The sequence below is a fragment of the Phyllobates terribilis genome, unplaced genomic scaffold (assembly GCF_046119375.1).
Source record: "Phyllobates terribilis strain yellow unplaced genomic scaffold, ASM4611937v1 Scaffold_1__5_contigs__length_1240528914, whole genome shotgun sequence".
NCBI lineage: Eukaryota > Metazoa > Chordata > Amphibia > Anura > Dendrobatidae > Phyllobates > Phyllobates terribilis.
Genome location: NW_027362761.1, coordinates 480,393,388 through 480,406,390, shown reverse-complemented (window position 1 = coordinate 480,406,390; position 13,003 = coordinate 480,393,388).

The window sequence follows — 13,003 nt, the reverse complement described above, 5'->3', positions numbered from 1 at the left end:
GTCGCCGCAAAATTGCAATAAAATGCAATAACGGGCGATCAAAACATCGGATCTACCCCAAAATGTTATCAATAAAAACGTCAGCCCGGAACGCAAAAAATAAGCCCTCACCCAGCCCCAGATCACAAAAAATGGAAACGCTACAGGTCTCGGAAAATGGCGCTATTTTTTTTTTTTTACCAAATTTTGGAATTTTTTTTCACCACTTAAATATAAAAGAACCTATACATGTTTGGTGTCTATGAACTCGTAATGACCTGTAGAATAAGAATGGCAGGTCAGTTTTAGCATTCAGTGAACGTGGTAAAAAAAATAAATAAAAAACAACTGTGGTATTGCACTTCTTTTGCAATTTTACCGCACTTGGAATTTTTTTCCTGTTTTCCCGTACATGATATGGTAAAACTAGTAATGGAGTTGAAAAGTACAACTCGTCCTGCAAAAAATAAGCCCTCACATGGCCATATTGACCAAACAATAAAAACGCTATGGCTCTGGGAACAAGGGGAGCAAAAAACGAAAAAGCAAAAACGGCAAAACCCAAGGTTGCGAAAGGGTTAAGGTTATGTTGGTGCACTGCCAATGATGTAATTGAGGATGCGGTAATTAAAATAAGTACCTTTTATTTAGGATCAAAGTCATGCATTCCAGGATGGGGGTGCCATGCATACCTGGATGGGTGTGACATGTACACCAGGATGGGGATGGGGGTGCCATGCATACCCGGATGGGGGTGCCATGCATATCAGGATGGCGGTGCCATGCATATCAGGATGGGGATGGGGGCCATGTATACCAGGATGGGTATGAGGGCCATGTATAACAGGAAGGGGATAGGGGCCATGTATAACAGGAAGGGGGATATATATACCTGGATGGGAGCATATATATACCAGGATGGGGGATATTAGTACAGAATTGGGGGACATTATCCCTATAACAGAGTCAGCAGCAGACCCCCTCCCCCATAACAGTGTATCATGACCACATTTTTTGCTTACATTTTTTCTTCTATTTTCTTCCTCTAAAACCTAGGTGCGTCTTATGTTCCGGTGTGTCTTATACTCCGAAAAATACGGTAAATAAGTTACAATTCACTGTTCAGCCAGAGTTGTCCTTGCAGGACTCAGTAACACTGTTGTGACAGGATTAAGAAGAAACAAATGTAGCAAATGTAACTATCTTGGGAAGTCTTTTGAAGTCTGTTGCTGTTGAACTGAATGGTTTGCAATTTGTACATCCAGAAAATGTATTTTCTATTGAGTAAGTTTAATCTGTTCTGTGTATGTTTCAGTATGTGATCTATGGGTGTTATGTATATTGGATTGACATGATTAGGATGGACAAGGGTGCAATGTCTGGATAAAAATGTGTTGCATGAATTTATTTTTTATATTGGATCCAGGGGCGGAACTACCGCCCGTGCAGCCGGTTCATTGAACGGGGGCCCCGAGGGAGAGGGGGCCCCTCCAGCAGGGCCGCCATCAGGGCATGACTGCCCTGACTCCAGTATGGGGCCCAGCCGGTAGGGGCCCCCTTGGGGGCCCCCCTCTTGTGCGTCTCTCTCCTCATGGGGCCCCCGGCCCCATGCTAAGAGCCGGGTCCGGGACATCTCAGCGCTGCGCTGCTGCGGCAGTGCTTTCATGATTCCCCTGACTTCCGGTCATGTGACGGCGCCGTCACATGACCGGAAGTCAGGAGAACCTGGTGTCAGCGATTTGGACGAGCGCCAGGATTCTGCAGGGATCGCATGGGGGGAAGTATAACAAGTTTTTTTTTTTTTTTAAATACAATTTACTAGGAGTGGGGGGAATGGGAGATGCACATGTGGTGGAGGGGGATGAGAGAGGTGCACATGTGGGGGAGGGGGATGAGAGAGGTGCACATGTGGGGAAGGGGGATGAGAGTTGCACATGGGGGGGATGAGAGAGGGGCACATGGGGGGGATGAGAGAGGGGCACATGTGGTGGAGGGGGATGAGAGAGGTGCACATGTGGTGGAGGGGGATGAGAGAGGTGCACATGGGGGGGATGAGAGAGGGGCACATGTGGTGGAGGGGGATGAGAGAGGTGCACATGTGGTGGAGGGGGATGAGAGAGGTGCACATGTGGTGGAGGGGGATGAGAGAGGTGCACGTGTGGTGGAGGGGGATGAGAGAGGTGCACATGTGGTGGAGGGGGATGAGAGAGGTGCACATGTGGGGGAGGGGAATGAGAGAGGTGCACATGTGGGGGAGGGGGATGAGAGAGGTGCACATGTGGGGGAGGGGGATGGGAGAGGCGCACATGTGGGGGAGGGGGATGAGAGAGGTGCACATGTGGGGGAGGGGGATGAGAGAGGTGCACATGTGGGGAAGGGGGATGAGAGAGGTGCACATGAGGGGGAGGGGGATGAGAGATGTGCACATGTGGGGGAGGGGGATGAGAGATGTGCACATGTGGGGGAGGGGGATGAGAGATGTGCACATGGGGGGGATGAGAGAGGGGCACATGTGGGGGAGGGGGATGAGAGATGTGCACATGGAGGGGTGAGTGCTGCACATGGGGGGATGAGAGCTGCACATGGGGGAATTGGGAGAAAATGAGCTGCACATGGGGGAATTGGGAGTAGGGGGATAACGAGCTGCACATAATGAATGTGGGGTGGGGGACAGTAAATGATAATTGATGATGGGGTGGGGAGAGCACGGACATGATATAATGAATTGGGGCAGGGGGTGCATGTAAATAATGAATGCGGGGAGCAGGAAGTATAGAGTAGGGGGCGTTGCGGATGCAGGAGTGTAACTGGTAACAAATTGGCGGAAAGAGTAGAGGTTCTAATTAAATTATATATTAAGTGCCTATTTACAGTTAATGGGGGCACCGTGGTGGATTACAATTTATATTTGGAATGGTAGGTTGCATAATAACTAACCATATATTGATGGTGGATGCACGTCTGTATTCAGCTGTGTAATGTAGAAGTTGGGGAATGTGCTCTAGATAACTGTGTTATTTTATGCAGAGACGAGTCCTGGCTGGAAGACGTGATGGCGGTCTGTGCTGGATGAAGGAGAAAAGCGTAGCTGAAGGACTTCACCTAGAGACGTCACCAGTGAGTCAGTGTATTACATGTACACTTACACTATATACTATGTACCGGGCTCCTGTGTATAATGTCACTGGTGATCACTGTATTACCTGTACACTGACACTATATACAGAGCTCCTGTGTATAATGTCACTGGTGATCACTAGATTACCTGGACACTTACATTATACATACCATGTATAGAGCTCCCGTGTATAATGACACTTATGGTAATATTAGTAATGTGGTGGTAATATTAGTAATGTGGTGGTAATATGTGGTCTGGTCATGGTGTGGCAGTTTTTCCCCCTTCTGTGTGGTATTATTCGGTCACTATGTTGTGGTAATATGTGGTCTGGTCATGGTGTGGCGGTATTCCTTGTATGTGGTATTATTGGTCATTTTAAAAAAAAAATGTATATGACACATTCCCTTAGAGAAAACTAAATAAAAATATATCTAAAAAGAGTATTGGATATTTTAAGAAAATTTTAATAGGTTAGAGTAGGGCCCGGCCAGAAGAGTCTACCTTATCGTGGTGGCGGCTTTAAAAATCTTTTGGCCAAAACAAAAGCTGATGGCTATGTATGTGGCACCGTCACATGGCCGAACGTCAGGAGAGCCTGGTGGCAGCGACGTGGACGAGCGCCAGGATTCTGCAGGGATCGCATGGGGGTAAGTATAACAAGTTTTATTTGTTTTAAATACAATTAATTAACTAGGAGTGGGGGGGATGAGAGATGCACATGGGGGGGTGAGAGATGCACATGGGGGGGTGAGAGATGCACATGGGGGGGATGAGAGATGCACATGGGGGGGGATGGGAGATGCACGGGGGGGTGGGAGATGCACGGGGGGGTGAGCTGCACATGGGGGGGGCGAGAGATGCACATGGGGGGGTTATGTTTACATAACTTTGTTGCCTTATGAAGCGCAGGGGGGGGCCCCCAAAAATTTCTTGCACAGGGGCCCACTACAGTCTGTGTCCGCCCCTGATTGGATCTATGTTTAATATATTGTGTAGGTTGTAACGGGTCTGTGAGGTGGAACCTCTGAGCAACTATACAAAGGGGCAGTCCTTGTAAGGAAGCGGGTGGCTCCCAGGGAAGGCGGGCAGGTAGTCACGGCAAGTGACAGGGACAGTCTCTGGGTAGAAGGGCAGGAGGTCACGGCAAGTGACGGGGACAGTCTCTTGACAGGCGGATGGTCACGGCAAGTGACAGCAGGGTAAGAGTCTCTAGACAGGCAGGTGGTCACGGCAAGTGACAGCAGGATAAGAGTCTCTAGACGGGAAGGTGGTCACGGCAAGTGACAGCAGGATAAGAGTCTCTAGACGGGCAGGTGGTCTGGGCAAGTGACAGCAGGGTAAGAGTCTCTAGACGGGCAGGTGGTCACGGCAAGTGACAGCAGGGAAAGAGTCTCTAGACGGGCAGGTGGTCACGGCAAGTGACAGCAGGGAAAGAGTCTCTAGATAGGCTAGCAGGCAGGTAGCAGGTGAGCGCTCCCAGGTGAGCGGGCAAGAGTCTCTGGACAGGCAGGTGGTCACGGCAAGTGACGGCAGAGCCTCCAGGTAGGCTAGCAGGCAGGTAGCAGGTGAGCGCTCCCAGGTGAGCGGGCAAGAGTCTCTGGACAGGCAGGTGGTCACGGCAAGTGACGGCAGAGCCTCCAGGTAGGCTAGCAGGCAGGTAGCAGGTGAGCGCTCCCAGGTGAGCGGGCGGGCAGATCCATAGACAGACTGACAGGAGCTGGAAGGCAGACTGTCGGACCGCAGGAATGCAAGCAGATAGACAGGAATCAGGTAGGTATCAAGCAGAGATCTGGCAGGTAACTGGCAGGTATCTGGTAACGGGACCTGAGGGCTGAAGCAGAGTTGAAAGGATTTGCAACAACATTGCTCGGGCCCCTCCATTTTGGAGGAGGTGCCTTATATATGGTGAGGTCCTCCAGCCATTGGCCGGGGACTCCTTAGGACGGCGCGCGCGCGCTCCCCCTCCCTAAGCACAGAGGCCGGGAAGCAGCGCGCGCGGCCAGCAGAGCGGGAGTAAGGCGCCGGGCACGGAGTGGAGAGGTGAAGGGAACGGCGTCCCTGCCTACCAGGAGGCAGGGACGCCGACGATACATAGGTTCAGTGGTTCTTCCTATATATTATTTCTGACAGCAGCATGTTATTAAATATATTTCATATAGGGGCCAATTTTGGCATGGGGGGCAAGCACACAGCAGTGGCATATTATCAGCAGCCCATCCTTATTGTGTTTACATATGGCTGATTCATAAAGGGAATAGAGGTTACTTACAAGCTTTAAAAAGATAAAGCTGGAATAATGATGGGATAGCTGTGGTCAAATGCCAACTAGATTCTCATCCACATCTATCAGTGAGCTACTCAGAGAGGTGTCTGAGACTAGTCAGCACGTGACCGTAACTATGCAAATTCATACCTGCGATCACTACGCTGGCAATACAGAGGAATCGTGTGTTCACAGCGCTCGATCACGATTCAGTGACCTGCCATCTCACAGAGTGACTGCAGAAATTTGTCTAGAGCTCGGAAAACAGTGTTGGAAAAAAAAACTGTGTGGCTTGGAAATTGCTTGTTGCCCTCATAGAACTGATTCATATATACTCGTCTGCATTGTAAAATAGACAAAACAGTCCCCCTAAAGAAGCTGCCATTAACTTTTTTTTCTCATTTCATGTGTAAAGGTTAGTTTACTGTAGCGTCAGTGTGGTAATACGTATACTCACTGATCGCAGTCTTCTCCAGTATCCAGCGCCATTTCTCTTCTAAGTCACCTGACGGCTATTCTCCGGGTCATGCTGTGCTCTAAGTGACCCTGAAGTGGCTTTTACAATATAAGTCTATGGAGCGTCAGAACGAGGTTCAAAATGAGGATCCATAGGCTTACACTGTAAAGAGACTTCCAGGTCACATAAAGCAAAGAGTGATCCGGAGTCTGAAGAGTGATGACGTCACTCAGAGGAGAAGCAGAGTGGTGCTGGATACCGGAGAAGACAGCGCTAGGTGAGTGCCGTATATTAACCCACCGACACTAACATCTACACAGAATTAGGGGAAAAGTTAATGGGAGGATTCTTTAAAGCAGAATAAGATTCACATACAGTTATATCCTTTCTGTGTAATAGATCTGGTTACATTTAGAAATATGGAGACAGAATAATATGTGACTGGTATATGATATACTGACTGCAGACATCAGATGGTATGTACTGGAGAATATCTGACTGTTATATAATATACTATGACTACAGACATCAGATATTATACCAGTCACATATTATCCTGTATATAACATCTGATATCTGTGTAGACAGTATATTACATAAAGTATACAGGACAATATGTGACTGGTATGTGATATACTATGTGTACAGACATCAGATATTACACCAGTTATATATTATCAGATGTCTGTGCATAGTACAGCACATAAATCATATAGGATAATAATATACGACCGATATACTGACTACAGACACACAATATCATATACAGGATAATACATGACTGTTGTACACTATACTATGACTACAGACATCAGATATTACACCAGTCATGTATTATCCTGTATATACTGTCTGATGTCTGTGTACACAGTATGGGCAAATAATTTTTCAGAGGGGCCACATGACAGACCATGACTGTCATGGAGGCCAAACCAATAGGCTGAAATTAATTATGCTCAATATTATTATTAACATATTAATTATAATTAATAATAAAATAAAAATTATATATTATATTAAAGGACATGTGCGGGAACTGCTTCGTGTGGATGATGCTTCCTACGTAATCCACACAGTGTCCTCCATTGCGCAGGTGCATTTCTCTCTGTCCTGCTGAGGGTAGAGCAAAGTACTGTTCTGCGCATGTGCGGGAGAAAGGCCAAAGAGCCCCGCCGCATGCACATTACAGTACTGTGCTCTGCCCTCGTCAGGACACAGAGAAGTGCACCTGCGCAGGAGAGCAATGGGGGACACTGTGTGGATGAAATAGGATGCGTCATCCACACGAAGCAGAGAAGGAGGATGGCATCACAAGAAGAGAGGAGGCGCTGGATCAAGACCAGTGACGTAAGTGATTATAATAAAACACCTTTTTTTTACCTTGCAGGGCATCATATATACAGTATTCCAGAATGCTGTCACATGGGGCCGAAAGGTGGTGATCGTAGGTTATATGAGGAAAACAGGTTCCATTTAAAGATGCTGATATCCCACCTATATACAGTATGAGTCCACACACAGCCCCCCATATGCAGTATGAGCCTCCACATAACCTCTCTATGTACAGTTTGAGCGGCCACATAGCCCCTTATATTCAGTGTGAGCCCCCACATGTTCCCCTATATTCAGTACGAGCCCCCACAAAGCCTCCTATATACTGTGTGAGCCCTCACATGTCTCCCTATATTTATAATGAGCCATCACATAGCCTCTCTATATACAGTATGAGCCCCGTAGTCATTATATACAGTATGAGCCCCCTATATACAGTATGAACCCCCACATAGCCTCCTATGTAAAGTATTAGCCCCCACCTAGACAGTTTGAGCCTCCACAATACCTCTCTATGTACAGTATGAGCTGATACATAGCCTCTTATATGCAGTGTGAGCCCCCACATATCCCCCTATATTCATTATGAGCCCTCACATAGCCTCTCTATACACAGTATGAGCCCCACATAGCCCTCTATATACAGTATGAGTCCTCACATAGCCCCTATATATAGGCACACATCCCATACACATATATAAAAAAATAAATAAACACACTCATCTCACTCCCAGTACTCTACTCCGGTCTCCGGTGCATTGAGTGCATTGAGTCTCTGCACAGCAGATACACCAGACGTGATAATGTCACTCCATTGCATCAGTCGCACACGCTGATTGGTGGAAGTAGTAGCTGGCGGCTCCGTCCTCCACCAATGTATTCACATCACTTGTCTCATCTATTGCATTATTCTTTTGCCCAGTTGTGTATAAATATGTGACTCTTCAGATTTTGTGTTATTCTATGCCTGATGAAGAGGCCTGAGTAGTCTCGAAAGCTTGCAATTTGTTACCATCTTTTCAGTTATTCATAAAAAGGTATCAACCACTGAGGACACTCAAATCTTAATATTTTTCTATCTACTGGCTAACACGGTACAAAGATATATCTTTTTCCAACACTAATTTTAAACTCTCAATAAGAAAATTCCTCTGCAGTGCCCTGTGACGTCATCAGAACTGTCAGTGCATTTTTATGGATCCAGTTTACATCAGCAACAAAATATTAATTTAATAAAAAGGCAAAAAACCCTACCTCATTTTCTAATTATAAGACGCACATTTAAATGACCCCTTTTATCTATATTACTTACTGTTTGATGTACTAAAAGAAGTCACAGGACTCCATACTGCCATTCCTGACTGCAATAAACTACAACTCCGATATCACCTCCTAATGCAGCAGGAACAAAAGAGCTGACAACAGAGAATGATAGCATTTGCAACTAGGTTTCTGTTACAATTTTCTGCTATAATTTGTCCACGTAAATGGCAAAACTACCCAAAAATTGAGCCACATAAAAATGTCCCAACTTGACCACCCCCTATCAACATGCCTTACTAAAGCATAGGGATGGCATGGAGGGCGAGCTCCATTGAAGACTTCCATAGTGGAGAGCCAGTGCAAAGAGTTGGAAGACTCCCAACAAACATGTATTATTACATTGTCATCCTCCTACTATAGGTATCCTGTAGGGTCGCTACTTCCCCAGCAATATAGCAGCTAATCGCTAGTGGTTTTAGCTGCCATACCAGTTATTATCAACTGATCATCAGAAACTCCTCATTTAGGGAAGAGGTGGTCCTGAAAATGTCTTATTACAGAGTGTTCCTGGCAATCCATGATAAATCCAGTGGATGTGCTATAAGTATACCAAATCTTAAAAGTAAAGAGCTACCTACCTGGACTCGTCCCCTTCCAGCTGTCAGGTCCTAGTGACATAAGATGGCGCCGGTGCAGAACTTTATACATCTACTCCAATTGTGATGTCATATGATGTCTATGATGTCATGTGCATTGTGATGTCATCATAGCTGTCACTGTTATTTCAAATTTACAGCAGCAATAAAAAGTTGATTTAATTGTTTAAAAAAACATGGTGGGTAATTGCAGCCTGTGATCATTTTTCATACTGTTATTAATATTTAGGGGTATTAGTCAAGTCCTTTGCCGCCTCCTTTACTACACTTTATATACTGTTTATTATAATAATTGACTATTTACAAACCCTGCATTTAGAATATGTAGTTACTGTAATAGCATCTGTTGAATGACTTGATGCCTATTAGTGCAATAAGATAAACTTTAGTAACACCATCTCTATTTCTGCAATCACTTGGTGGAGCCTAATACTAATACATCATTTACCTTTTGCAGATGAATAATAAGTCCAAGATGGTGTGCAGTTTTCAGACTCCATATACAGAGTCCCTAAGTGCTAGAAGAGCAGAATACTCCCCTCAAGTGACCCCAATTTGGAAATTATACCCTTTTGGGAATTTATCTACAAGTGTAGCAATGATTTTGACTCCATGGGTGTTTTCCAGAAACAAGCATCACTGGATGTTGCTGAGTGAAGATTGCAAATCTGCTATCGTAGTGTCTGAACGTTGTAGTGCCCAGTGCGTTATGCCCAGCTCGTGTTTCTGGAGACATGCACCCATAAATTAAGTGGGTTCTCATCGCTACAGAAATGCCAAACGTGGATGTTAAATGTGATTTAAACACACTGTGGAGCTCAGAAGGGAGGTGGGCATTTGGATTTGGGAGTGCAGACTTTGCTGGATTTCTTTTGGGGGTCGAGGAGCCATAGTGCGCTTTTCCAGAGCCTTTGTACTACCAGTAACGTGGAAGCCCTCTATATTTCCGTTAAGAGATGATGGATCTGATTGGGGACTTGCTTTTTTGTGGATTGAGTTGAAGCTTTTATTAGGAACATTCTACATAACGTTTGGGATCACATTTATCCGGTGCTCTACGCTGAGCACTTATATCGGGGCTGCCTTCTAAATCTCCCAATGACGTGATTCAGGTGAAATCCCCAAGGGATCCATTCACTGTAATGAGGCATCAGAGTTACTCTGGACTCTGTCTGGCCTCTTTTCAGTGGTGTCCTTTTCAGAAGGACATAAAACTGTGGCCGACCACACTTTTATACACGCCTAAAAGACGGACACTGCCAGATCATAGGCCAGACTGTGTCCACAGTGCCTCCATCTGCCTCATTATAGGGAACCTTCCACCAGGAGTACTGTCTGAATCACGTATTTCAGAGATTTAAACGGAAATCCCAGTGGAAACACTCAGCGCAGACTGCAGGATAAATGTGAGTGGAGCCATACTGTGTTCTTTGGGAGGCAGAGTGAACGAATCAAGAGCAGGGGAAGAATTGGTTTTATTTATTTTTAACGCTGTTCCTTATGCAGTATAAGTGATTAGGTGACTTTATTCTTTGGGTCGGTGCGATTATAGAGATACCAGATTTATATAGTTTTCTTATGTTTGGCTGCTGTTACACACTTATAAACGCTTCTTATTTTGAGAGCTATAATTTTTCCATATTTCTGCCGACAGAACCATGTGAGGGCTTGTTTTTTGCAGGATGAGTTGACGTTTTTATTGGTACCATTTTCGGGCACATGACATTTTTTGATTGTTTTTGATTCCGATTTTTGGGAGGCAGAATGAACAAAGACCAGCAATTCAGGATTTTTTTTTTGTCATTCACTGTGTGGTAAAATGTGTAAGGCAGCTTTATTCTTCAAGTCAGTACGATGACAGCAATACCACAGTTATATCAATTTTTTTTTCATGTTTTGGCACTTTTACACAATAAAAACTATTTTATGGGAAAAATAATTATTTTTGCATAGCTTTATTCTGAGAGCTATAACTTTTTTTTTCCACTGATGGAGCTGCATGGTGGCTTGTTTTTGCGGGACAAAATTATGTTTTCAGCAGTATCATTTTTATTTACATTAGTCTTTTTGATCGCGTGTTATTCTACTTTTTGTTTAGCATTATGATGAAAAAGCATATTTTTTTTTACTTGTTTTTTTTTCATTTCAAATTCGGGGTTCCGGCTTGTTTGCGGCAAAAAATCGGCTCCGCCCATGAACATCCCTGATTTGCCACACTGTCACATAGATGTTATCATTCTTGAAAAAAAAATCATAAAAACGTCAGACTGGAATTTGCCAAACTACATGTTGACAAGCTACAAAGCTTGCGGGAGAATGTCCTATGGACAGATGAGATGAGGCAAAAATGGAAGTGTTTGGCAAGGCACATCAGCTCTATGCTCACAGATGGTAAAATGAAGCAAATCAAGAAAAGAACACTGTCCCTACTGTGAAACATGGAGGGGACTCTATTATGTTCTGGGGCTGCTTTGCTGCATCTGGCACAGGGTGTCATGAATTTGTGCAGGGTACAATGAAATCTCAAGACTATCAAGGGATTCTAGAGAGAAATGGGCTGCCCAGTGTCAGAAAGCTTGGTCTCAGTCGCAGGTCATGGGTCTTGCAACAGGATAATGACCCAAAACACACAGCTAAAAACACCCAAGAATGGCTAAGAGGAAAACATTGGACTATTCTGAAGTGGCCTTCTATGAGCCCTGACCTAAGCATCTTTGGAAAGAGCTGAAACATGCTGCCTGGAAAAGGCAACCTTCAAACACGAGACAACTGGAGCAGTTTGCTTATGAGGAGTGGGCCAAAATACCTGTCGAGAGGTGCAGAAGTCTCATTGACAGTTACAGGAATCGTTTGATTGCAGTGATTGCCTCAAAAAGTTGTTCAACATGTATGGAGTGCCGAAGTTCTCTTTGCAATTTAGATTACTTTTTTCTTCAGAGCACCCGAATAGACCAGTGAGCGACCCCTCTTTTTTCTATTAATCATTTTTGGGATCCCGCTCCTGGGACATTGCAGCAGGTACGTGTTCACACTATTAGAAGTTTTCTGATCATGCGTCCCTCCCACTAATTCCTTCTATTCATTCACAGGTGGTTTTAACTAGCTCTACCAGCCCATACATTGTAGTTTTAAAGCCCAAGCAGAGACATATTGTCCATACAGGCTTACTGCCCAAGAGTGGCATATCCAGTGGTAGCGTAGTGTAGTTACCCATGGATTCCAAGATGGTGACGACGGCGGTAAAATCTGGGAGAAGAACCACCCATTGTGGGAGTGGACGGCGCTGGAGAGCGCGAAAAGATGTCCAGCCACTACGAGTTCCGGCCCGAAGAAGGAAGGGCCCAGCAGTGAAGATGCGTCCCAGGATGGGACGTCCAGTGAGGAAGAGGGCGCGGCGTAAAGTGAAGTCCGGCCCCGTGAGTATCAGTTCGCACAGAGAAGGGGCGCGGCTGAAGGCGGAGCTGCCGAGAGTGACGAGTGACGCGGCGGTCGCGTCAGAAAGCCGGCCCAGGAAGAGGAGGAGTTGGACGCGCAGGACGCGCGTCACTGGTAAGCGACCAGCGCCATTTTCAGTCCAGCACACGAGAGGAAGGAGGTGCTGCGGTGGATGCTCTGCGAAGATGGCAACCGGAGGATCGGATGACCTGTCCGGAATGCGCGCTGAGGAGGGGATGCTAGAGCTGAGTACCCTAGGGGCTGCAAGCGAGAGTCGCTCGCTCGCGGATGCCGCCCGTGAGTCTTTACCCCCAGTGGCTGTCCAGTGGTCCACTAGGCCCGATCCGGAGCTGGGCCTGCTTATCCATGGGTTCCGCATGTGGTACTGGAACCGGATGCCGGAAGATCCGTCCCCCTCGGCCGAGGGTGGAGAACATTCTGGTGGGGCCGGAGCAACAGCTGCAGCGGAGCCTGACGGAGGTGAGCAGCCTATACCC